Source organism: Microcebus murinus, chromosome X (assembly GCF_040939455.1).
Source record: "Microcebus murinus isolate Inina chromosome X, M.murinus_Inina_mat1.0, whole genome shotgun sequence".
Classification (NCBI taxonomy): Eukaryota; Metazoa; Chordata; class Mammalia; order Primates; family Cheirogaleidae; genus Microcebus; species Microcebus murinus.
The window spans coordinates 105,915,684-105,941,305 of record NC_134136.1 but is presented as its reverse complement, the minus strand read 5'-3'; the positions used below and the strand labels follow the sequence as shown (position 1 = coordinate 105,941,305).

At 37.3% G+C, this 25,622-nt stretch overlaps 1 protein-coding gene across 15 annotated transcripts in view; it reads left to right on the top strand.

The window, feature by feature from the left end:
* The window catches only part of DMD (dystrophin), a 2,109,452-nt gene that overhangs the window by 1,798,669 nt on the left and 285,161 nt on the right, over positions 1-25,622 (top strand). The window lies entirely within an intron of this gene.

Sequence of the window (25,622 nt, the reverse complement as noted above, 5' to 3'; positions counted from 1 at the left end):
AGTTTCAAATGTAAAATTTTAAAGCATTATATTCCTCATTGCCTTTAGAACTCAGCAAGTGTACTCAAATCAACCAAAAGTGATTTAAATTAATTAGTTCTTTAATCAGAACCAATGCTAACATTTGACCAAGTAAAAATTAAAAATGAATATCAAAAAGAAATGGGAAAAAAATTAGAATGATGATAAACCTTTCTAATTTTGAAATAATGCATACACGTTGAGTGGTATAGTCAAGTTCTTTATTCACCAAGCACAAGTAGTATGTTAAGGAATATCCTACCATTTCTATGCACTCACGAGTAACCTACAAATAGCAGAAGCTACACAAACACTTTAACATAAAGAGTACATGCTTTATTGATTGTAGGAATTTATGGAATGTAAACACTTGAAAAATGTGAATAATATGAAGACATTTCCAGGTATAAAATTCTTTAAATATGTTAAAGAACAGCATCATGAATTATGTATGCTTTTTAAAGGTTTCCTAAGATTCTTCCAAAGTCATGCAGAAATCATTATATTCCATCTGCATACCCCTGTGGTAACTTTCTATCACAGGGATCTAAACCCTCATCTTTTGCACACTCCATTTCTTCTTTCATTTTTTTTCTTCTTCTTTCATTCAATCATCATTGATTGAGCATCTACTGTATACCAAGCAGACATTCTATTTGTCCTACTTGGTCCAAGGACATACTGACCAAAACCGTCTTTACTGCTTATGCTATCTTAAGAACAGCTTAATAGATGGTTTTCTTTTATTGCTTCCCTAATGCCCCACCCTCTCTTCTTTTCTGATGTTATGAACAAGAAATATATATGCTATCATAACACTAATACTGCAAAAGCAGTAACTTTTCAGATCTCTGGTTTGTAAATTTTTCAATAATTTCTTATTGGAAATTTATTCTATATGGTCATAGCAGTAAGATTCAGGAAAGGACATGGTATCATAGTTAGCTGACCAGGAGTATTTGTGTGTCTTCATTTAAAAAATTGAACAAAAATATTTTAATTAAAAAATTAAAAATTCCATCAGAGTGTTTTATCTTCCTTATTTTGGTGAGATGGGTTTTCTAAGCAGGTCTCTTATCTGTATGTATGTATGTTTGTCCTTATCAGCATAAGATTTGATCCTTTAAATGTGTTGACAAATTTTGAACATTTTCCTCACATTTTTCATTTTAATGATCCAATGCTAATCACTTTGCATTATGGGCTCATTTCTAGACAGGGAACCTAGATAAGTTGTACCATCCACTCTTACAAATAATGTGGGCCCCTTACTAACTGAGGATAAGAAGATGACATCCAATATCTTTCACTTCAGTTTTGCCAACGGTTGGTTCTACTGATGTCTTCTTAGCATGTCCTTCTTTGACTTTTTCTTTAATAAGACCTCAAATGATTCTGCCTGTGTTTAGACCATACAACTCAGGAAAAAATGATAAGTATGAGGCTATTCTCCCAGAAAATATATTTTCCTACATCAATAATGCTCAAATTTTAGTAAGCATCAAAATCACCTGGAAGACTTATTAAAACACAGATCCCTGGGTCCCACATCCAAGGTTCCTGATTCAGTAGGTCTAGGGTAGAACTTGAAATTCTGCATTTCTGACAAATTCCCTAGTGAGGCTGATGCTACTGATTTGTGAAACGCATGTATATTAAACACTTGTGAGGTACAGTCAAGTTTAAAAGCTAAAAAAAAAACGTGACTTCTAGGCTGGGCGCGGTGGCTCACGCCTGTAATCCTAGCACTATGGGAGGCTGAGGCGGGTGGATCGCTGAACACCAGGAGTTTGAAATCAGCCTGAGCAAGAGCGAGACTCTGTCTCTACTAAAAATAGAAAGAAATTAATTGGCCAACTGAAAATACATAAGAAAAACTAGGTGGGCATGGTGGCACATGCCTGTAGTCTCCGCTACTCCGGAGGCTGAGGCAGGAGAATCGCCTGAGCCCAGGAGTTTGAGGTTGCTGTGAGCTAGGCTGACGCCATGGCACTCACTCTAGCCTGGGCAACAGAGTGAAACTCTGTCTCAAAAAGAAAAAAAAAGTATTAAAAGACTTAGTACAAAAAAAAAAAAAACAAAGAATGTAAAATATCTCATTATTTTTATGTTGATTACCAGTTGAAATGACATTTTTATATATTTGGTTAAATAAAATATGTCGTCATAATGAATTTCACTCATTTCTTTTTTACAGTTATTCAAAATTGAGTATTTTTCTTGAAAATTAATGAAGTAAGCCTGTTACTTCAATTAAAACAATTGACAGTGTTTGTTTCTTTTTGCTCTTTTAATGTGCCTACTAGAACATTTAAAACTGCATATGTAGCTCTCTTTACATTTCTATTGGGTAGCATTGGCCTAGAAAGTTCTCAAAACCTAGCATGGGTAGGGATCACCTGCAGAGCTAGTTAAAACTCCCTCTGGGATTCAGTTAAGTATTGGATGAGGCCTGCAATTCTGCATTTCTATAAAGCTCCAGGAGGTGCTGTTTATCTGTAACCACATATAGAAATTCTTTTCCAAACTACAGATCATAGAGGTTTATAGGGAGGTGTAAAAATATATTTTTGCATCCAGCATTGTCTGGAGCTTCAATACAAAATTTCCTTGCCCACATACCATGATTTTTCATAAATAAAGCAGTTGTATTACAAAACTCTTACAGATTTTTGTAAACTGGTCACTTTTTTTCAATTAACAGATACTAAGCAGTACTTCTATTAGGTTGGAATCCTCCAGTTTTTGAAATTTTAACAAGGGTTCCACATGGTTAAAAAACTGTAAGCTATTCTTCCCAAAATATGGCAATAACATGTAGGAAAAACTACTCTAACATATTCTAAACTATAGAAAAGAAAAACTATAGATTGCTCTTACAAAAAAAAATTTCCACTGTAATATCTAGTCTGATGGGCCTGCTGGCAGGAGTTTTTTAAAAGCTGAAAGTAAAAGAAGTGAAAAGAACGAAGAGGAAAAAATAATGTATTTGTTTTTGAAAAGGTTGGGTCACAGAAGGATTTGTTGATATTAGCAATAGAATGACCCGTGAAAAAAGGACAATTAAGTTCTAGGAAAACATCTTTTCAGTAAGGAGAGAACAATCATTTATGCTTAACCTCCACTGTGTCAGAAAACAAAAAAAAGGAAGTGAACAAGACCCTTTCAAGAATTGAAAAAGGATGATATACATCTAAATGGCCAAGACAGTGACCACCCTTAGAGGACACTGGGGTCAAAGTTCACTATTGAGCTTAAAAACATTTGGTTTTCAATATTTGTACAGCTACTTGTACTTTGTTCAAGAGGAATAATACCGAAATTGCCCAGGTAACCTTGAAAGTAACATGGCCCAGGTATTCCAGTCTGTCCTTCTCACCCCAAAAGAAGAACAGTCTGGTTTTCAAGGGCATTTTTTAAAAAAAACTATCAAGATATGTGGGACTATGGGGAGGAAAATGAATGATGTATGGAGTGTGATGAAAAAAATATATGAGGTACAAAATGAGAATGAAGCTATCAGGAGTCAAAAAGTATTTATGAGGTTAAGAGAATGAAAAGCATATTATTTTTTTTCAGATATTTTACGAAGTGAACACATCATTATGAAGTATTAGGTTACTTAATTGCTTGATCTTTATGTACTACTTAATTTCTAATTTGTTTTAATCAAGAACTATTTTTGCTAGTTCGGAAACTATTATAGTCACCCATATGTGTGTTATTGTTTTTCAAAATGGAGTGTGTCCCTATTAAATGTGTTTAAATAGCAAATTTATTTATTTATGCATGTATTTATTTTAGTTTTCTGATATCTCTGATTCTTTTCTAGAAATATATATAGAGAGAGAGTTCCGGGCATTTAAAATTGCCATGATCCTCATGTTTTCTTGTCCTTCTCTATTATTGTGCAAGTGACGTTTGCCCTTGCCTCCAGTTTCTCCCTGCTTTATTCTTTGTTCTGTTAAGTGTTCTCTCTCCAGTCTGACCTCTCTCTTTCCCTGGAGTTTGACCCCGCCCCACCCCTTCTTCTGCATTTGTTTGCACTGGTTGTTTTCCTCATTGCCTCTCCCACTGCCCCCGCTGAGCTGCGTGTGAAACACTCGCCAGCAGCTGTTCCCAGTTCCCATGCTACGTCATGCCCAGCATTCAAAGAGCCGCTGTTCTCACAGGGCCACCAGCAAGACTCCCCCTCTCCTCCTTCACTGCACATTCCTCTAGAAAGTAGAAAGAATCCCCTTACAGGCCATATGGAAAGCTGCCTGTTCAAGCCAACTCTGTAAAGAGGACTGCAAACTGGCTTAAGAAATTCAGAAATGCTAATTTTTTTTAAAAGGCAAATGCCACGAAGTGAATTTCAAATTGCTATAGTTTATCTTAATGCTTCTTTATTTTTGTAAATTTTATAATGTCCTTAACATAATTATCATTATGATCTAAATTCTCCCTTCACTTAATATATTAACTGATTCACTAAGGTAGATATGTGGCTGGAAATATAATAACTTAGAAAATGACTATTAGAAATACAGTCTTTAGACAAAATCATACTTTATTCAGCCAATGCAGTTGTACAATATAAATTTGAGAATCGATTTTATTAAACATTGTGCATTACTGAGATTAATAGCAAACACTTATCTAGCACTTACTGCATGCCATTCACTATTCTAAGCACTTTTATATGCACTAATGCTTTTAAGCCTCACAACCCTATTCGGTAGGGATTTTTATCCTCATTTTGCAAAAGAGAGAAATGAGGAACCAAAGGGTTAGGAGACTTGTCTGAAGTCATATAGCTGGTAAGTGAAAGAGCCAGGATTTGAATCCAATCAGTCTGGCTGGGGAATCTGCCAGAACTAACTATACAATGCCACTCCTCAATATAAAATTGAATTGACACACTTCTTCATTTACAATTCAGCTTTTTAAATAAAAAGAATAGCTTCCCCCTCACTTTTATTAATTTGTCAGAAATCACCTGGATCAAGAGTTGAGAAAGTCTAGATGTGAAGTAGGATGATTATATGAATCTTGGACCACAAACCCAGGAATAACCTATTTAACCCAGAGCCGAAATCACTCACAAATTAAAAAGCAAAACCACTCTTCTGCAAGACCAGGAGGGGTTTAATCATCAAACTCTTCCTGAAGTAAGCAGAAATACTCATTCAGTCATCCATGCAATAAATGTTTTTTCTTGTATCTACTGTTTACCAAACTCTGTGTTAAATAGGGATACAGTCATAGAAAAACCCTCTCTGCCCTCATAAAGGCTATAGTTTCTTGGGGAAAAAAAGTCATTAATTTTAAAAATCCTTCATATAATAATTACAAATTGTGGTATGTGTCATGAAAGAAAATGCAAGGCACTACCAGAGTGTGTAGTGAGGACCTAAGTTAGTATTGTGTGTGTGTGTGTGTGTGTATTGGTGGGAGGCAGGAAGGGTGATCAGGAAGCTTTCCCAGAGAAATTGGGCTTTGATTCTTTGTGCTGAATATGATTCACCAATATTTTAGACCTTCATCAACAATTAATAATGTGTGCTCAAAAGACATGGAATATATTTATGTTACCTTTGGAGGAAAATGAGATTAAATAGCATCCCCTCCCCTTTTTATGAAAGGTTTCTTGAGGTATAATTAACATGTGCATATTTAAAATGTACAATTTGACAGTTTTTTATTTTTGATAGTTTGACATATGTATACATGTGAGAGAGCATCACCACATTCAAAATACTGAACATATCCATTACCCCCCAAAATTTCCTTGTGTCCTTAGTAATCCCTCTCTTCTGTCCCTCCCTTGTACCAGATAACAATTGATCTATTTCTATCCCTATAAATGAATTTGCATTTTCTTTTCATATAAATGGGATATACAATATATGTTCTTTTTCTGTATAGTTTCTTTGAGTCATCATAATTATTGTGAGACTCATCTAGGTTGTTGCATATATCAGTAGTTTGTTTTTTATTGCTGAGTAGTATCCCATTGTATAGATATACCCTAGTTTGTGTATCCATTTACTCTTTAATGGACTTTTGGGTTGTTTCCAATTTGGGGCTGTTACAAATAAAGCTTCTATAAACATTCATGTACAAGTCTTTGTACGGACGTACACTTTCATTTCTCAGGTAAATGTCTAGGAGAGGGACAGCTACATTATATACTGTAGGTGTGTGTTTAAGAAACTGACAAACTGGTTTCCAAAGCAGTTGTACCATTTTACATTCCCATCAGCTGTGTATGAAAATTCCAGTTCCTCCACGTCCTCTCCAAAATTTGATATGGTCAATATTTTTAATTTTGGCCATCTTAATATGTTTGTAGTGGCATCTCATTGTGGTTTTAATTTTCATTTCCCTGATGACTAATGATAGTATAACTCCAACTTTTTTATGATTATTGTTGGCATGGTATAACTTTTTCATCCTTTTATTTTTAACCTATTTGTGCCTTTATATTTAATGTGCATTTCTTATGGGCAGCATATAGCTGGATCTTGCTTTTTTTAAATCCAATCTGACAATCTTCTGACAATCTGTTTTAATTGGGAATATATAGACCATTTTACATTTAATGTGATTACTTACATGGTTAGATGTAAATCTGTTATCAAGCTATTTGTTTTCTCTTCATCCCATCTGTTCTTTGTTTGCTTGTTTCTCTTTTTCTACCTTTTTAAAAATTAATTGAGTATTTTCTATGGCTCAATTTTATCTCCTATGTTGGCATAATAGCTATATAGCTCTTTGTTCTGTTATTTTAGTCATTGCTTTAAGGTTTAGAGTACACATCTTTAACTTACTACAATGCATCTTAAGTAGTACTAGACTACTTTATATGTGGTATAAGAACCTTATAATAATATATTTCCATTTCTCCCTTTCCAAAGTGTGTGCTATTGTCTATGGCCGCACTACCCTCAATGCATCTGATCTCGGAAGCTAAGCAGGGTTGGGCCTAGTTGGTACTTGGGTGTGAGACCAAAATGTGTGCTATTGTTTGATCCTTAGGGGTCTTGCTTTATTTTATTTTATTTTATTTTATTTTATTTTATTTTATTTTATTTTATTTTTTGAGACAGAGTCTCTCTCTGCTGCCCAGGCAATAGTGCCATGGCATCAGCCTAGCTGACAGCAACCTCAAATTCCTGGGCTCTAGCAATGCTCCTGCCTCAGCCTCCCAAGTAGCTGGGACTATAGCTGAGTGCCACCATACCCAGCTGATTTTTTCTATTTTTAGTTGCCCGGCTATTTTGTATTCTATTTTTCAGTAGAGATGGGGGTCTTGCTCTTTCTTGGGCTGATCTTGAACTCCTGGCTTCAAGCAATCCTCCCTTCTTGGCCTCCCAGAGTGCTAGAATTACAGCAATGAGCCACCATGCCTAGCTGAGGTCTTGCTTTTAAGACTAGGTAGGATTAGACCAGCATTCTGTCTAGGTCTAATTATTCCCCACTACTGAAGCAAAACTTTTCTGCATGCTCTATCCAATGCCCTGTGAGCCGTGAGGATTCCTATCTGTCTGGTGGGGAATAGTCACTCCTCCCTGCCCTAAATTTGTGCTGGGCACTGCTAACTCTAATCCTTTCTGGTGATGTTTCCCAGCTTCCAGTAGTTCCTTCACATATCTGCTCATCAGTCCTCAGCTGATACTTGAGGGAGAACCTCTATGGATCTCTAGGGTCTCTCTCTGTGCAGCTCTCTGGTCTTCTGTCTTATGAACTCCAGCTGCCTAATCCTCTGGGATTTTCAGTTATATCACCTCAACTCAGGGAGTCTGCCAGGATCCTCCTGGATTTTTCTTTCCTGTGCTGTGAACTAGAATCTCCTTCATGGTAGTAAGTTATGACAATTCTAGGACTCACCTCATATGTTTCCCATCTCTCAGGAGTCACTGTCCTTCCTTGCCTCATGTCCATTGCCTTATGATCCATCATCACATATATTGTGTCCATGTTTTGGTGATTTCAGAACCAAGAGTAAATTTGGTCCTTATAACTCCATCTTGTTTAGTAGTGAGAGGTCCTAAAATAGCTTTTGAAGCACTGTTATTTTTTTTCTTGATCTGGAGATGATATGCAAAGAATGTTGGAGGAAAACAGATAATTAGCTGATAATGTGCAATGCTCCAGACACAGAGATGCTGTCAGTAACTTACCAACATTGCACATACTTTGTTTTTCTTTCACAATAGCCATGATTGCCTTGCACTGATTCCATCATAATTTTTGCCTAGTTGCATTTAGGACCTTGTCTCTGCAATCAAGTTGGATAAGCCTCAAGCCTCAGTCTATACCTAAAGAATCTGGCCAGGTCCTAAATCTAAGGCTATGGAGCAATTTGACTTAAGCATAAAGTAATACAGCTGTTAAATCTACTTTTAAAACAACTGAATCCATTGATGTGTTTCATTGCTTTTACAATAGCCATTTTGAATTACTGAATATTTTAATATTCTTCACTTTACACTTCAGCAATCATTCTTTAAAAGGTTCTATTTAATTAATTTTAATACGATATTATTTAATGAGTAATGTACTACCATGCATAAGTTTCATTTTAGGAAAGATGGCCTGTTTAAGTTACTATGACCCATTGATTCAAAGGACCTTAGTTCTGAAAGTTCAGAAATCCAACCCTTGATTTTACAAAGACACCACATGATATGGCATAGTTCACACAGCTAGTTAATTATGGAACCAGAACCCCAAACTGGCTATTATAACTACAGTTCATCTCTATGAAACCTTTTTAAACTTTCCCACTTTTCTGAACTTGATTACACAGCATCTTTTCTAATCCGTTTGTTCTTCCTTTATAAGAAGAATTTAATCTTTTCTGCCCTGCTGGGTTGTAAGAAGAGGGGCTCTCTTTTTTCTATAATCTATTGATATTTTATTGTATTATACATCTAATGGGTTCCCACTAAATACATGTCGAATAAGAATTGAACCAAATTGCTTTCTAGATGTGTGGGAAAAACCATTCTGATCTTCAAAAAGAAAGGGTACTTTCAAAGAATTATATATGGTAGCTCTTGTTATTCTACATTTGCAATGAAAATATTTTAATTTGTCTTATATTCAACTGATGCATTATGTCTGCATCCTTTTGTTAAAATTGAACAGGCTTCCAGCTTAATATAATAATTTCTACCAACAGCTGCCTGTACTGGCAGGGAAAAAAAAATGAGAGTATAATCATGAACTTCAGATTCTGCTCTTCTGCTTTTAGCATTCCTTTCCTTTAAATTATAGCTTACATTTCTTTATTATCTTGGTTTAATTTAGTCTTTCTAAATATTCACCTTTGTTTCCATCAATAAATATTTATTGCACCATCTCTTAATGTACTTTCTTTTTGTAATACAGAAAATTCAAGTGTGGGTGGATCGTTATGTGTGTCACTTAGGAAATATAAAAAGATTCTGAATTGCTTCAAAAAAGTCAGGACCCCCAATTCTTAGGTCTAGCTTTCCCAACACACACTTAAACTTTAGGGGAAATACAATTACCCCTGAGGCTACAACTATCATGGCTGTGCTGTACATGGGGAATCTAATGTTAGCTTCTTTGAATTAAATCTTTCACTGATCATGCATCTCCATGTATTTTGGTGCTACACAGAATTTTCCTTTCAGAGTCGCCTTTTCCCATTATGGATGTTACCTGCTGCCTGTCTGCTGATTGCACTCTGTTAAACCCTCTCCTTGCTTGTGGGTGGTGGCCCCTTTGTCGCTGGGCAAATTAGATGCTGATCATTGTCATTGCAGCTTCCTTTCCAGCCTTTTCTGCTCCTACACTGAGCATGAGAATTCTCTGCTGGTAGTCAGAATCCATTTCCGGGAAAGTGGGATAAGTTTTCCTCTGTTAAGCCCCATGGGAATATTATTTAATTCCCAGAGTGTGGTGGAGACACTATTGTTTCCCTTTCTCCAAATCTGGACATGTACACCCTTCTCCCTTGCTGGCAGAGACCAGGCTTGTTGAGTATCTACCCTCCTCCACGTGATCATGCATGTCCAGGGAGGCCCCAGGCCAAGAGTATGAATACTGATAGTCCTGAGCTATTTCATGGTGGTCTGGTGGTCCTGGTCATCTTGTCAGGGATTGGACATGGGCATCTAATGCAATCTCAGGCAATAAGATATGACGGGCAATCAGCTGAGGGAGCTTCTGAGAAAGGTTTTCCTTATCTAGGGAACTAAACAGACATCCTTCTTCTGGGCACTGTGCCTAGTTCTTCCCTCTAACTGGAATACTTTCCTCCAGAGATCTACATGATTAACTCTCACTTCCTTCAAGTCTTGCTCAAATCCCAACTTCTTAAGAAAACCTCCATGAAAATTGACCACTCTATTTAAACAGCAACTTTTCCCACCTCCCTCACTCTCCCTTACCTTTGTAAAGTAGCTCTTCTACAAAGGTGTCCTTCCTTCCTCCCATGAATAATGTCACCTTATGTAGTCCCTTTTCACACTGAATCTGAACTGGCACTGTACAATGAATTGAAGGCAGCAGAATTGCTCCTGCAAGAAGTTGAAAGCTAGAGCAGAAGTCTTGCAGCTTCTGTTTTGGTCCCTTGGAATGCTCACTCTGGGGGAAGTGAGTTGCTTTGTAAGACGTCCCACTACTCTAAGGCCACTGTGCTAGCCAGATGGAGAAGCTACATAATCTAAGCTAGACACATAGAGAATCTATGTGGAAAGACAGAAGTGTCCGGCTGCCTCCAGCCATTGGCTGGATATCCCTAGCCATCCCAAGTGAGGTGTCAGAGCTGGGACGGCCATCCCAGCAGAGCCTTGATATCACTCCAGCTTTAGCTGCCATTTCACTGCAAACACATGAAAGACCCCAAGCAAGAAACACCCAGCTGAGCACAGTCAACCCACAGAACGATGAGCAATAGTGATAAATTATTATTGTTAGCCAATAAATTTTAGGGTGAGATGTTATACAACAGAAAAAAACATCTGTCCTGTTTTTCTTTTTTTTCTTTCCATAACTCCTACCACAGAATTAATGTTGAATATGCTTTTGTAAATTGTCTGTCTCTTACCATAAGAAAGTGAGTTTCATGAGGCCAGGGATATTGTTTTTGTTTACTAAGGTATAAAAAGCATCTGTATAAACAGATCCCAGCATGGTTAATATTTGTTGAATGAGTGAGTAATTCTGCCAGAAATTCAGTAGCCATGTTGTGTTTGTGTGGTGAGCTTATCTAAGAATGGCAGAGTGGAAAGATGGGAAAAACCTGAGTCCTTATGATGTCGTTGTGCTTCTCAATTACTCAGTCCTGGGACTGCGTGGCCTCTGCACTCCTTGACTGTTCAAACCATTTTGTTTTGGGTTTTCGATTACCTGCAGGAGAAAGCAGCCATCTGGCACATGGTCTTTTAAATCATTCTTATTTACATCCACTGGACTCAGACATGACTAAAGCAGAGAATAAATTTTAGTGGCAGATAGCCCAATGTTTTCAAAACTACTCGTTTTCTTATTGACTGAGGTTTTCCTACTGAGCAAAGCACCTGGTTTATAATACATTTTTTTCTTCAGGCCTTCTCCCAAGAGACCTCCTTGGTCTCCCTGCAATAAATGTTGGGATAGCCACCAATCTCTTAGAGATGACTGGATGTGTAGCCCTAGAAGTGGTTATAGTTTGAGCTTTTCTCTCAGTCCCCATGAGATACACTGCCCATCCCACTAATTTGCCACATTTATCTGAATTTCTCAGTCTCAAGCTGGGACTCTTGCCACTCAAGCTGGGACACGCCCCCTTCCCCACACAGCAAAATCCAAAGATTCTTTATTAGCCTCCTACTTGCAATTAAGTATATAAAACCTGCAAACAAGTAAGTAAATTAAATCACTATTCAGTTAATGCTTTTGCCCAGAAATCATTTTTGCCTGAAATTTGGTTTGGTATTTTTTCAGCGACTATAATATACTCAAGACATTCTACTTTGCAGTACAAAGATATGCATGACACAGGTTCCCTTCAAGGATGATTGATACATGAACTACAAACAAGGCGACAAGGACTCCACTAGAGATTTGAGTCAAGAAAAGTGATATTCATGTACAGAAAAGTTAGCAATTAATTTTGCCTCAGGGGTAACATTTGAGCTTAGACTTAAGCAATAAGTAGGGTTCTAAAAGGTAGAGAAAAAAATGGAAGGGTTTTCTAGGAAGAAGGGATGGCACAAAGGCCTAGAGATCTGGAAAGATCTACCATAACCTGGAGTAGGTAGAAGTCTGGAAAGAGTGAGGTATGGGTTGTATGGTGAGGGGTGGGGTAGCCGAGGTGAAATAAATAATGTCTAAGCAAATGAAGTACATACAATTAGGGGAGAGGAGACATCATTAAATACTTACCTCAACTCTCCTTTTGACTCTTTACATTTGTCACTCATAAGGTAACTATTTCACTAAGATTATTTTTACCTTGTTAGCTTATTTGGCCAAATAAACAAGGGATAGAAAGTTTTTAATGTAAATTATACATTCAACCTGAAAGGACATTGATGATTTCAGATCTTTTAAAGTCAAATATTTTAAAGTTCTCAATTATTTCTATTTGGATGAGCAGAATTTTATTTTAGACTTTGAAAATATATGTTTAGTTTTTAGCAGACTGCTCCTACTTTCATGCCAGCCTGTTGGGCATCAGTAGGTTTAAGTTCAGCAAGCAGGGATCTGGTCTCTGAGACTGCAGCCTAAGAGTTAAGGAATGCATGATTGCTCCTGTACTTACTTGAGAGGGGCTCTGAAATTCTGGCAGGGTTGATGGGGCCACCAGATAGCACAGGTCAAGAATGTACAAAAGGTTAGGAATTCAGACTGAAGCTCGAGTAGGGAGTTTGGGTAAACAGGCTCTGAATGTAAAAGATCAGGAATTCAAAGTCAAGAAACCAACATCTTAGGAATGTAAACCTTACTTCAAATCAAAGGCTCTCCAAACTAAAACTTCATAATATACTTGCTAGGACAAGAGCTAGTATCTATTTACCTGAATGGTCCTGGTGCTGCAGTCAATTGGAAACAGGGGATTGCAGATAGTATGTTGTTTATAATGCTTGCAGGAGCCAGTGACAGAATGCCTGACTTTAAAACCCTTAAATTTGTTTTCTCCAAACTTTCCTGGTCATAGGAATCCCCAGGGGCATTTGATTAAATTACTAATTCCCAAGCCCCTTCACTGACAAATCTGATTGAGTAGGTTTGGGAATCTGTTTTCAACACGAACCCCCAGTGGAATCAGGCAAGTTTTGAAAACACTATTATAAATAATAGAGACATTTGAGATAATAGAAACATTTGATAATCTAACACAGTAGTTCCGAAACTTTAGCATGCATCAGAATTCCCTGGAGCGCTTGTTAAAACTGTAAGTTGGCAGGCTCTACCCAGAGTTTCTGATTCAGTAGGTCTAGAGTGAAGTCTGAAATTCTGCAGCAAGTAAGTGCTGATGCTACTATGGTCAGGAACTACACTTTGAGAACCACTGATCTAACATAACCAGAAGTCCAAAAGCCATAGGATCTAGAGCTGATTAATTCAACAGATGGACTATATCAAGACTCGAGGTCAGCTTCTCTGGGAGTCGCTTGGCTTTCTCCTCATGGTCCCAAGATGGCTTCCCACCACAGCAAGCAACTTATCCTCAGACAACAATAACCAAGGCAAAGAGGAGGAATAAGTTATAAGGATAACTGCATCTGTGTGTGCGTGTGTGTGTGTGTGTGTGTGTGCATGCACATGTGTGAACACATGCCTCTACCTGTGTGTCTGTGTGTGTGCCTATGTTTGGAGAAGCAGATATTTCTCAGAAGCTCCCCAGCAGATTTCCCCATACGTGTCAGCAAGAACTGGGTCTCACTGAACCTCTTTAAACCAATGACTCACTACAAGGCACAAGCTTACCATGATTGGCTTAAACCAGATTTTAATTCTTTCTCCAGAGCTGGGTCCTTTGATGCCCAATATCTGAACATAACTGAGCTTCTTAACAAGGAAGAAGTGAGGTTTACGTTGTTGGGTAGGCAAATAGTTGTCCAAGTCACAAATGGGTTCTGATACTAGTGTGATTATAGGTAGGCTCAGAATTGAAAATATTCATACAAACATTAGTAAATAATTTATGGAATTGGCTTTATCATCACCATTTGCAACAGAATAACAGACTCATGAAAAATTTGGCCCAGTGTATTGGAGAAAAAGTGCCCTTTCGAAGCTCACAATATACATGTAGTCATCTTGCTTTTATTATACATGTATATGGAATTGCAAGCTGTCCCTTCAGGTAATGAAATTTAGACAAGTTGGAACTGGTATAACAGCAAATCAATACTGAAGTTATAGGCAAAATCTGTGCTTTTGGGGATGAACACATGGGATAGAAAGACTTTGTGACCAAAATGTAACAAATTCCACATTTGTAGGTATCCAACATAGAGGGAAAACAATATATAGTTCTATGTCTTTTTACATGTTACTATTTTTCTCCTCATTCATTCCTGAAGGTGTATTTTTTAACAAGCACACAATTCAGCTGTGCCCCATACGCCCACAGTAGAAAAGTAAGAAATGTAAAGTAGAAAATTGAGTTATTTGGGCCTCAAGTCATCCAAATACTTCATAAAGGTTGTAGCAAAAGGTCTCGCCTGAATTAAAGGAAAATGTGCTAAATTTTTGGCATTCTTTTGATAGTAAGAGGTAGTGACTAATCTGAGACTATCTCCTATTTTATTTTGTTTCCTTTTCACAACTAGCTTTTGTTAAGGAAATTGATAACTTTGAAAGAAAAGCTAAGATGATAAATATATGTTCTGTTAGTCAGTGTCTAAAACTATCTTCTTTCGAGAAGCATCTGTTCATGTCTTTTGCCCAAGGGGGGAGGGGGGATGAGGAGAGAGGAATATAACAACCTAATGGGTACTATGAACACTATTTGGTTGATGGGCACACCTATAGCCAGGACTCAAGCATCACAAAAATGATCCATGTAACCTAATACATTTGTACCCCCTTAATATTTTGAAATTTAAAAAATCTAAAACTATGCATTTCTTCCTTTTTGACTAGACGATACAATGGTTAGTTTGCACTTTAAATAGTAAAACTGATGTCTATCACTTCTGTAAGCGCCATCCAGCCTCACAGAGTTGTTGGTTTTAAATAATGCCACAAGCTTGTGCCTAGAAACCAAAAACCTGAATTTCAAAGATTGTAATCTCACCAGGATTGGTGGCTCACGCCTATAATCCCAGTACTTTGGGAGGCCGAGACCAGGAGTTTGAAACCAGCTTGGGCAACATAGCAAGACCCCGTCTCCACAAATAATAAAATTTTATAAAAATTGTAATGTGCTTAGCTGAGCACCTCATTCCATAATCATTTAACTATGGTTAGGACACAGTATCCAGCTCCTCCCTGCAATTTTGTCCAAGTGAAGTCTGTGCAAAGATCATATGAATTCATTAAAATCCAGATCCATAGGGACATTTCCCTTCCCTGGGACAAATGGGAAATGCACACAGGGCAAAATTGCACATGTGATAAGCAAAAAAGGGAAGTTTCCAAAGTGCAGTGGAATCACTGATAATTTTAGTACATTTAAACATACAGTGAGTTTAATGACTGCATTTTCTTACTGCTTCTTTTAGTCATGGAGATTTTGTTTTTTCTTCTGGGTTGATTGCATGGAAAACAGCAAAAGAAGTTTTAGAGCCTTTGCCGGCAGAGGGTGTGTATTTACCATGTGTGCATAAGGTCTCTGGCACTATGCCCTGGGGCTACATTCTCTATATGTTTTTTATGGTCACATTCTCTATATGTTTTTTATGGTGTGACTGTTTACAGATACTTTACTGTCTTCGATTGAAGCAGGGACTGGTTTGCCAGCAACTTTTGGTTGTTTTTGTTTCTGAAGACCATGCAACTAACAGATGTTTGTTGTTGGCTCCATATCTACATTCTTTGAAAGCTGGAGAATCAAATTGCTGACATTCAGACAACACTAATTCCCATATCCAGGGAGCCTAATTTGCCGTCCCTGAGATCCTGATTCCTGGTGTTCACGGGTTTAAAAACCATTTCAGTGACACAATATAAGAATGGGCTTGGGAGATGCAGTGCTGTCTCCACTAAAGATAATCACATTTTATAAACATCTGCGTCATTACTGGTATGATTCATCTCTAAGCTGTATACAGCTGTGTTTCCAGTTTCAATTAACAATCCCTTAATTGCATATCCATCTCATGTTACTAATTTAGTTAATTTATTCATAATTAAGAGTATTCTGTTTTCTACCAAGGTTTGTCGAGCTCAGAACATTATAAAGAGAAATATTTTAAGGCAGCATCTCTGAGGGATTTTGTTTCTTATAATCACATCACAGTAAAATGTCATTCATGCGCCCAAAGGAAGATGAATTGCTAAGGGATTTTTTTTTCCAGTAAAATAAGAAGCTATGGGAAGCTGCAGTGTGTTGTGTTTTTAAACCAAGTTAAATGTTATGCATTTTGTTCTTTTCTTTCTCCTTTCCTGACATCCTCTCAAAAAAATTATCATTTGATTTGGATTATTATTTAAGTATCACAGCAAATCCAGTCACTAGTGCAGATAAAACTGTCATTATTCTGTCAGGTAATGGCATCTCTTAAAATCTAAGCCATAAAATCTGTACATTTTAGAGGACATTAAGATCAGGAATTTTAAAATTGCCGAAGTCTAAGCAAGTAGAATACACCATTGTGGAAAATGGAAGGCAGATGAAAACATGATACCAGGCAGTTTATTCATTTTAGTTTGACCTTTTCTAGAAAAAGACATATGCCCTTGCAGAGAGGGTCTTGCCTGTGTTAGTGTATGTCTATGTGTCATTTAAAGCAGAAATAACAAGAAATTAAACAGTTTCTCACTTTGTTTAGTGTCCAGGAACTGCCACCTATAGCCTTGACCTATCTTTGAGCTTCAAAGAAAGTCTCGTAACTGTCCAGCAGTTTGTAGATTCTACACAATAGAAATAATATGCCATCTTTTACCTCACATGAATTTAACTAAAATAAAAAATCCACCATCCCTACCCCCTCTTCCCAGCCTGGAAGTTTCCTTGCTCCTCAATCAACCGTGCATATTATTTACTTATTCTTCCATAAATTCAATCACTCATTACCTATTTTATTGATCTACTTACTAAATGTCTAGCATTGTCCTAAACACTGGAGGTTACCTGATGATGCAAAACAGTCACGATTTCTACCTTTGTGGAGCTTTCGGTGTGAACTCAGACATAACTCAAAAAAATCTTACACGTAAATATAAAATTGCCTTGCTCATTGAAGCCAAAAGGGTATTTATACATGAATAGCAATACTAAATACCTTTATTTATTTTACCTAAGGAGACAAGATAAATGATGTTCAATGAATGACAATTTGGGTCATGGAGCCATGTTTCTGTTTTCCCTTAACTAGTTGCAATTTGTGACAAACTTTAAATTGGTTTTATCACTATGAGGAGGAAGATCTGAGGTTGAAACAGGTGATGTTATTGACTCATGGCATTCTTTTCAAAGTAACTGATAAGAGGAAAATGTGGTAGTTTATGTATGTAGCTTATCCCATTTCCTTTAATTCTGAGCTCTTTATTTTTCTTAAATTTCAATTTGTATCTTAAAAAGGCAAGGAAAAGAAGAGGTAAAAGCTGTTCTAAACTTACATTGGCAATAAATTCACTTATTTTACCATTTAACCATTGGCTATCAACATTTACTTTGGCTATCAACATTTAACCATTGGCTATCAACATTTACTTAAAATTTAAGTATGGAGGAAGGTAAGATTTTAAACACTTCTGAGAGCCCCACCTTATCTCTATCTCCACAATGCTTTTTTTTTCTTCAGATGTTGTTGCAGGTTTATCTGTTGTCTATTTGTTTTAATACCTTAAACTTGAATTAAACATAGAGTAAAAAGTTAAAACTGCTAACAGCTATGTTGCCCAAGGGTTATAAAAAGTTTAGGTAACACTCCAAACTATTAAAGATGTCTATGGTCTTTAAGATAAATATTTTCTCAGCTCCTGTGTAGAATAAAGGGTTTTTGGAACCAGAAAAGACTAGAGATTATCGAGGCCAAACCTCTTAATTTATAGATTAAGAAATAGATTCTGGATGATTTAGCCGAGATGTTCTCATTTATTAAAAGCAAGAAGAAGAAGTCAGACCCAATTGAACACCTTTTTGCTTTACCTTGAATTATTCTTTATGGAAAACAATGATGTATCTTGTTCAAAAATTTATGCTGTTTATATGAAAGCCAAAAAAATACCTATTTATATCATATTTTGCCATTTTGCAATAGTAACTCACTTTGAATATCATTTTCTGATGAAATTTTTTAGTTGTATTTGAATCTATTTATCTGTACACACTGAAATTGGCATATAATAATTGATAGAAATATAAATTTTAAAAGTACAGGTGATGATTTTTATTATCTTATGATCCGTTAAGTTAATAAAACTCACCAAGAAAAGATAACCAAGTTTAAATAAAATTCTCTCATTTTTCTAAAAATCATGGACTAGAAATTAGTCTTACTTGCTTATTTCATTCCAAAGCTTATTTTACCCTCTACTGTCTTGTGGTTTTATAAAATCTTTCTGTGTATTCAGCATCCAAAGAACCTCTTGGAAAAGAATAGAATGTAAATATCACATCTGAAAAATAGCTAAGCCTTTTTTCATCATCTCTGCAAGGGGATGGGGAGTAAAAGGCAACCCCAAATAGAAACTCTCTCTGCCCATTATTACTATGAGTGAAGTTTCTCCACTGCACAGTCAGAATAGTAATTCTTGCCACCTACTCACCTATTTCACAACATTAATAGAGTTCCAGAATTCATACTTGAATATTGCACAATGGTCCATGTTTTGAACATGAGAAATGGCAGGAGAGATCACACTTTGTTTGATCCCTTGGATTTCAGGTGGCACTGCATGGGAACAGGGCACTGATTTCAAGTTGAAATAAAAAAGAAAAGTCAGTCAATGCCTGCAGCCAGACAGGACTCTTGTTATAGCTAGGAACATGCTTTGGATGGATATGCATGTCTGGAGGGTAAGGTCACTGTCATAAATCCCTAATGGCAGCAGTCACATGGCAGGAGAGAGATGCATATCAACAACTCACAATTTGACTTTGTTACGTATTATAAACACATTGTTGTGGGCACTAATTCATAGAAATGAGGATCATGGAGACCATAGTGTCCCAGGCCTTTGTTACCATGTGGCCTTGGAATATCTTACTTTACTGGCACATGAAGCCAACTTTGGTTATAATAAATTTGATCTTAGAGCAAAATAGCCTGTTCCATGCATTTATTTGCCAGTTCTTCTCAAAAGCTAACTTCCTGTGGGGGTGATCAAAAAACAGACTTCTCTTTGATGTCAGATGAGAGTTTTGCTTTGGATCAACTTCCTACTGGAGGGGATAATGACATATATCTTGCCCGACAATCATTATTCGTCATTCAGCTGAGAGCATTTACCCTTAAGAAAGAGGCAATAGACAAAAGTGACTTGGGGCCGGGCGCGGTGGCTCACGCCTGTAATCCTAGCTCTCTGGGAGGCCGAGGCAAGAGGTCAGGAGTTCGAAACCAGCCTGAGCAAGAGCGAGACCCCGTCTCTACTATAAATAGAAATAAATTAATTGGCCAACTAATATATAAGAAAAAATGAGCCGGGCATTGTGGCACATGCCTGTAGTCCCAGCTACTCGGGAGGCTGAGGCAGCAGGATTGCTTGAGTCCAGAAGTTTGAGGTTGCTGTGAGCTAGGCTACGCCATGGCACTCACTCTAGCCTGGGCAACAAAGTGAGACTCTGTCTCAAAAAAAAAAAAAAAAAGTGACTTGGATTCTGGTTCTAGGTTTCCCATTGATTTTTTTTTTTTTTTTTTGAGACAGAGTCTCGCTTTCTTGCCTAGGCTAGAGTGAGTGCCGTGGCATCAGCCTCGCTCACAGCAACCTCAAACTCCTGGGCTCAAGCAATCCTCCTGCCTCAGCCTCCCGAGTAGCTGGGACTACAGGCACGAGCCACCATGCCCGGCTGATTTTTTATATTATATATATTAGTTGGCCAATTAATTTCTTTCTATTTTTATGGTAGAGACGGGGTCTCGCTCAGGCTGGTTTTGAACTCCTGACCTTGAGCAATCCGCCCACCTCGGCCTCCCAGAGTGCTAGGATTACAGGCGTGAGCCACCGCGCCCGGTCCATGATTTTTTTTTTTATTTTGGACATATACATGCATTTTAATCCATCTTACCAAAAAAAAAAAAAAAAAAAAAGACCAACTCCTCCTATGTGAATGTGATTCTGTGGAAATAGCTTCCTCTCAGTGGTTAATCAGGGAAAAATCTTTATGGAGCTTATTTTCCAAAACAAACATTATTTTCTGATTTTGTTTTGCAGAGCAAAGCAGCATAACAAAATCAGGCAGCAAAATAATAGTATATTTTTACTCAACTTTCTAAACAACACTGTTTTTAAAAAAAGTTGTGATTTTTTTTTTTTGCCCACAATAAGGTAATCAAAAAGGAGATAAGGCTGAGTTACATTGATAATGACAGAATAAAGAAAGAAATCAGAGGAAGAAAGAGTCAATAAATGTGAATAGATACCAACCAGAAAGATTCGCAAGCCCTGAGAAATAAAAAGGAGAAAATGTGAGTCTATTAATAACACATCCTGCCCTTATATTGCATCCTGCTCCATGTTGGTGCTACTGTTCTCTAAGCTGTGTCAATGAACATGTTGGGCCACCTACTCAGGCTCCACCTTGAGATTTCAAATTAAAAAAAGAACATAGGGATATACTCCTTACTGAGGCCCTTCTTAGGACCTTACTGGAGGCCCTACTGAGGCCACCCCCAGGTCACAAGTATGTATTTAGCAGGTCTTGTAAACATAGTATTGCTTCAGATCAGCTTCCCCTAGACTGATGTTCTGTAAGATAGGAAGAGGGTCCCTGTCCTCATGAAGTCTTAGAATATAGTTCTCAAGATGGGTCCAACATTTTTATTACATAGTAATTTCATCCCAATTGTAATAAGTGCTGGAAAGGAGATAAACAGAGTGCTAAGATAGAATATAATAGAGGAACTTGACTTGGACTGGTAGGTTGAGAGGCTTTCCTAGGAAAGTGGTATTTTAGATACACACACACACACACACACACTCATGAGTGTGCATTTATGAAGAATGTATTCTGAGTGGCTATGATGAATATATTTCTTACTGTAGGTAACAAAGTTTGGAAACTATTGTTCTAACTCATAAGTCCAGGGAGAGTAGGGATCATGTGACCCATTTAGTATGTGCCTTCCTTAAGAGTAGTAAAAATGTCAGTGCTGAGCAACTACCTGATGACTGTGACCACCTCAGTCATCACTGAAGGCAGAAGACCTGCATTCATCAGAGGAGAGTTAACAGTCTAAAACATTTGCTTGAAAGTATGCACAGGGCCTGAGCCTCATATTCAAAGCATGGTATGACATCTCTCTTTGGAAAAAATAAGGATTACATCTCAATGGAATTACTTATGGATCATGTTCCCAAGCTTTTGCAAATAAAGAGGAGTGGGACAACAAGTAATGGAAATGATTGATCACATGTAAGTGTAGGAACCTTCACTTTTTTAACAGCTAAAGAATTGAATGTAGTTCTTTCTATTGGTGCACATGGAGTCATGTAGTCCTGGAGCAATTAAATACCTTCTCTTATGATAGGGGAAGAAGTAAAGAAATTGATGACATAACTTCTTTCTTGTGATTCTTCCAGTATATTAATTCTACACTAATTCCAACTGCCTTATATTGTGATTACCTTTCTGCTATCGTTTGAATGGTTGTGTCCCCCCAAAACTCATGTTAAAACCTAATCTCCCATGTGATGGTATTAGGAGGTAAGGTATTTATGAAGGTATTTGGAAGGTGATTATGTCAAGAGGGCACAGCCTTTATGAACAGTTTTAGTGCCCTTATAAAAGAAACCCAGAGATTTTCCTCACCTTTTTTGCCGTATGAGGATACAGCAAGAAGGTACCGTCTATAAACAATAAAGTGAGCCCTCACCAGACACCAAATCTGTCAGCACCTTGATCTTGGACTTTCCAGTCCCCAGAACAGTGAAAAATAAATTTCTGTTGTTTATAAAGCACCCAATCTATGGTATTTTGTTATAGCAGCCCAAACGAACAAACTAATCCATTCATTATATAGAGAACAGAATCTACTCAATTACAAAACAGTTTTTGTTTTGTTTTTTTAATTCTAGAGGTCTTGGCCAAAACATAAAAAGTGACAATATATTTGCTATATATATTAGCTATAGTTAGTTATATTGTAGTACTACTATCAGAAGCTATATCAAATATTATTTACCTATTTTTTAAATATAGAACTACCTTTCACTGTAGTCATCATACATTTGCATTCAAACTTCAAATGAAGTAAGATTTTTAGAAATTATAGACTTGTTGATTTTTCAGGCATTAACTCAAGAAGGCAGCCTTTATACTGATCACCTACACTTACCCAGCACTTAATCCATTAATTTCTAATATTGCTTGGAACAAATTAACATTCCTGGAATGGCAAGCTAACTGAAAGAGCTTTGGAAAAGAACAGAGCATTTCCTGGCTTCTCATATTGACAAATTTAAAAGCCTGTACTATAATATGAGCTCCTGTTACCTTTCAGTGTGTCTTTGAAAAAGTTGACAGAGTAGCCAAAAGCAGACTATTAGTTCAAAGCTTTAAAATGCCACTTTATTTCAGCCTCTATTCCTGCTGGGGCCATTCTTATAAATGAGAAGATTAGGAAATTACCTAGAGATATTTAATAGTTGTGCAAAAGACCCTCTTACCTCAAATATTTACCCCTCTTTACTGGCACACTGCCTCAAATTCCACCTGCTATGAATTGACCCAAGTTAATTTGGTCATGTATAACAACTCTTAGGTCCTTTTTTGGAAAATAAGGGAGAGCCACAGAAGTATGTGAGATGAATAAGGAATGCCTACCTGATCCCAACCTCAAGCCACAGTTTCATACCTCAGACTGAAATCTTCCATGAGTACGAACATGTTGCTAACAAACATTTATTAGAAGGCAGGTAAAAGTAAGCTTTACAGCCATTTCTATAACTTTGGTAAAGTCCAGGATTTCCAGTTTAAATTGACACCACTGCAAAAACAGGATTCTCTTACCTTTAGATTTGGCATCAGGTGAACAGAATTCCTCCCAAACCAATTATTGGAGACTATTAGAGAGCAAACTTAATATTAAAATCCTAGGCAGCAGGCCTTGCTGGATTCTTATATCCCGCCTGTTCATGTGATGTTAGGTGATACCATTAAAATATTTTAGCCAATCCACATATCTTTATTATCTTAAGTTTTACTAATGAGAGCCCATAGGGACATTCATTATAGGCCACTATCTTCCCCAGCGCAAACACATTTGTGACATTCATTATGTGCATTACAAAAACCTCCAAGGTTCCTAGAGATATATAGTAGTAATAGTCTTTGGGCTTTGGCCTTTTTCATAAAATGAAGGCTGTACTCTCCTGGAATATAAATTCCTGATTAAGGTAACCAGTTGCCTCAAGCCACTGGAGTCGAAGCTTGCACTAACTGCACATTTAAAATATCATACTATCGAAGCAAACGCTACCTACTGACAGGGGCGGCATCTTGCACAGCCTTTCCACGGCATCCACTGACTCAATATACAGGGAGTGGTCCAATTTCACCCACAGGCACCACCTAACGCCTCAGAAACTAAACAAGGTGTGTGAATACCCAAACAATAACCTAAGGAAAGAAACAACAACTGATCGACATGGGAAGAAGTCAGCGAAAGAACTCAGGAAATATGAAGAACCAAACGGAAAACACACCCCCAAGGAGGAGCACCAGCCCCCTAGAAACGGACACCGACCAAAATCAGGCAACCAATATGACAGAAAAGGAATTTCGTATGTGGATCATAAGAACACTCACCCAGCTGCAACAACAACTCAATAACCAACACCAAGAAAACACAAAAAACCTCCAAGAAATGGAACAAAGGTTCAACAAAGAGATTGACACAGTGAAGAAAACTTTAACCGAAGTCCTGGAGATGAAGAATCAACTCAGAGAACTACAAAATACTGTGGAAAGTCTCAAGAACAGGGTAGATCAAGCAGAAGAAAGAATCTCAGAGCTTGAAGATAACACCTTCCAATTAAATAAATCAGTCACAGAAATACAGCAGAGAAATAAGAGAAAAGACCAAAGTCTACAAGAGCTGTGGGATTATGTGAAAAAACCTAACGTGAGGGTCATAGGTTTAGCCGAAGGGGAGGAAGACAACACTCAAGGGCTGGACAAGCTTTTTGAAGATATAATAGAGGAAAATTTCCCAGGCCTTGCTCAAAATCTCGATATACAAGTTCAAGAAGCCCAGAGGACCCCTGGGAGATTCAATGCAAACAGGAAGACGTCACGTCATGCAGTCATCAGACTGACCAAAGTGTCAACTAAAGAGGCCCTTCTAAGAGCTGTAAGACAAAAGAAGCAAGTGACATACAAGGGAAAGCCAATTCGAATAACATCAGACTTCTCTAATGAGACTTTACAAGCAAGGAGAGACTGGGGCCCCATTCTCACTCTTTTGAAACAAAACAATGCCCAGCCTAGAATATTATTCCCTGCAAAACTAAGCTTCATATATGAAGGAGAAATAAAAACATTCTCAGACAAGCAAAGGCTCAGAGAATTCACCAAGACAAGACCAGCCCTACAAGAAGTACTTAAAACAGCGTTACGCACGGAACATCATAATAATAATCCACGGATATAAAAACAACCAAAACCCAAAGATATTAAAGGCCAGATATTACAATGGCTCAAGACAGAAATCATAGCAACAACATCCAACCCAACAGAATGATCAGTAATCTACCTTACCTATCAGTTCTCTCAATAAATGTGAATGGCTTAAACTCTCCACTCAAGAGACATAGGCTGGCTGAATGGATAAGAAAATACAGGCCAAGTATATGCTGTCTTCAGGAAACACATTTAACCTGCAAGGATGCACATAGACTAAAAATAAAAGGGTGGAGATCAATATTCCAAGCAAATAGAAACCAAAAGAAGGCTGGTGTGGCAGTTCTACTTTCAGACGATTTAGTTTTTAAACCAACAAAAGTAGTAAAAGACAAAGAGGGTCATTATATAATGGTGAAGGGCACAGTCCAACAAGAGGAGATAACAATTTTAAATATATATGCACCCAACTTAGGTGCACCCAGATTCATAAAGCAAACCTTACTGGAGCTAAGCAAATGGATTAATAGCAACTCCATAATCGCCGGAGATTTCAACACCCCACTGACGGCACGAGACAGATCCTCCAAACAGAAAATTAATAAAGAAATAATGGACTTAAACAAAACTCTAGAACAATTGGGTCTGACAGACATCTACAGAACATTCTACCCAAAATCCACTGAATATACGTTCTTCT